Source organism: Alligator sinensis, unplaced genomic scaffold, assembly GCF_000455745.1.
Source record: "Alligator sinensis unplaced genomic scaffold, ASM45574v1 scaffold781_1, whole genome shotgun sequence".
Taxonomy (NCBI): domain Eukaryota; kingdom Metazoa; phylum Chordata; order Crocodylia; family Alligatoridae; genus Alligator; species Alligator sinensis.
Window position 1 is genome coordinate 6,039,302 of NW_005841845.1, and position 2,110 is coordinate 6,041,411.

General features: G+C 51.9%; 1 long non-coding RNA gene across 2 annotated transcripts in view; it reads left to right on the forward strand.

Moving 5' to 3' along the window:
• Positions 1–1,558, forward strand: part of LOC106722331 — a 5,515-nt gene extending 3,957 nt beyond the window's left edge. The window contains exons 5-7 of one of the 2 annotated variants that reach the window (XR_003094648.1): positions 137–330; positions 634–716; positions 889–1,558. This is a non-coding gene — a long non-coding RNA (uncharacterized LOC106722331). Of the gene's footprint in view, positions 1–136; positions 331–433; positions 518–633; positions 717–888 lie in introns of those variants that run through there. The other variant, XR_003094649.1, reaches the window with a different exon arrangement.
• The last annotated feature ends 552 nt before the right edge of the window (positions 1,559–2,110 follow it).

A 2,110-nucleotide genomic window follows, 5' to 3' on the forward strand; every position in this document is an offset into this window, starting at 1 on the left:
ACTGCACCCTGCCTCGCGTGTTTGGGGGGGTTGGCAGTGTGCTGCTTCGGCAGCCCTGGGCTGTGTGGGGGCGGGGGGAGGGAGGGGTCTTCACTTTACTACTATGAGAGATGAGTACTCTTCCATGTAATAATAGCTTGTTGTTTTGGGGTGATGCCAATGTTTGGACCGTGAGCGGAGGCGAGCTGAGGTAGAGGTAAAGCGACCTAGAGCCACAACGTTTTGGGAGGTGGAGGACACAGGCAACTGCACACCGATGGTGACTTCTGGGTCACCTGGAAGGAGGCCTCTGCCCTTTTGCTGGAGTTGTGTGCATGAGCAGAGTGTGCAGTGAGTAAGATGTTACTTGGAGCGGTGCGGGATTGTGTTCCAGGGGGCAGTTGTTTGTCCTTTGCCCTTCTGTTTGGTAGTGAAGTTGGCTCTGTGCCCTCAGGAGGTGCCCGTGTAGCCTGTGAGAGAGGAAGGCAATCGGGGACGAGGCTGGGCTGGAGAAGGAGCAGAATTATGCCAGGTTGGGTGAGTGTTGTCTAAGGGCTGAGGCTCCTGTCATGGCTGGAGGGGTGTGTCTTGGCCATGCACCGCTTGGGGAGCTTTGAACTGGGTGGGTGGGGTGGGAATGCTCTGTGCCCTCAGGAGGTGCCCGTGTAGCCTGTGAGAGAGGAAGGCAATCGGGGACGAGGCTGGGCTGGAGAAGGAGCAGAATTATGCCAGGTTGGGTGAGTGTTGTCTAAGGGCTGAGGCTCCTGTCATGGCTGGAGGGGTGTGTCTTGGCCATGCACCGCTTGGGGAGCTTTGAACTGGGTGGGTGGGGTGGGAATTGTACTTGGTGGTCCCTTCTTCTGTTCACTTGTGCCCTTTGGGGTGAATGGCCTGTTGTGTCCCTTGTAGGATCCTGCGCCGCGTGGAGGGAAATGAATGCTGGTTCAGGGACCAGAGCCAAGCAGTGCCCATGGAGGCGGAAGCAGGAGGAATTGAATGCCGTGAAGTGTGTTGGCACCCAGTCCCTAACCCGAACCCAGGCCCGGATTCATTTGTTTCCCTAACCCACACCAGTACTCATTGGCAAACCTGTTCCCTAACCCTAACCCTTTGCCTCACCTTAACCTGGACCCGGATTCATTTGCGGACCCATTCCGTAAATCGAATCAACACCAGACTCATTTCTGAACCCATTCCTTAACAGTAACCTGGCCCCAGATTCATTTAAGAACCCATTGTGTAATGCTAACTGGTTCCCTAACCGTAATCCAGACCCAGACTCATGTCTGGAGCTCTTCGCTAACTGTAACCCTTTGCCTGACCCTAACCCAGACCTGAGCTTATTTCTAGACCCATTCTCTAACCCTAACCCACGCCCCGATCCAGTTGTGGACCCATTCCATAACTAACATGCACCCCAACCCTAACCTGCACTAAGATACATATGTGGACCCGTTGTCTGACCCTAATGCACACCTGGACCCGGATTTATTTGTGGACTCATTCTGTCCCCCTAGTACTTGGCCTAACCATAACTAGCCCTAGATTCCTTTCTGAATCTGTTTCCTAACCCTAGCACTCGGCGTAACCCTAACTGGCCCCGGATTCTTTTCTGAATACGTTCTCCAACCCTAGCATTTGGTGTAAGCCTAACTGGATATGGATGCATTTGTGGACCTGTTCCCTAATCGTAGCACGCAGTGTAACGCTAAGTTGACCTGGATTCATTTGTGGACCTGTGCTGTACCCATAGGTCTTGGCGTTGTAGGAGAAGAAAACCCCAGGCATTAATATGTTTGTAAGGAGTGCTTTGTGGAATTTTCCATAACTACTAAGCAGACCTATGATGTCAATAGGTCAACCCATAATTTTCCCAGGTTTGCAGTTTGCCGTGTTTGCAGGTTCTGGGTTCCAACTAGTTGTCTATTCAACTTGTTATATCTTTTGTCATGTGACCTGCAATTGAAACATATAAACGGTTTGCTTTGATTGCATGTGGTGGACAGGCCCAGTGCGTCCCTCCTGCAACTGCTTGTGCACGAAGGTGTCTGACAACTTTGTGACTAAATAACAGAGCGATGCTTGTTTCTCCCACAGCGTTACCCCTTGCTGGAGTTGGATTCATTTCTGA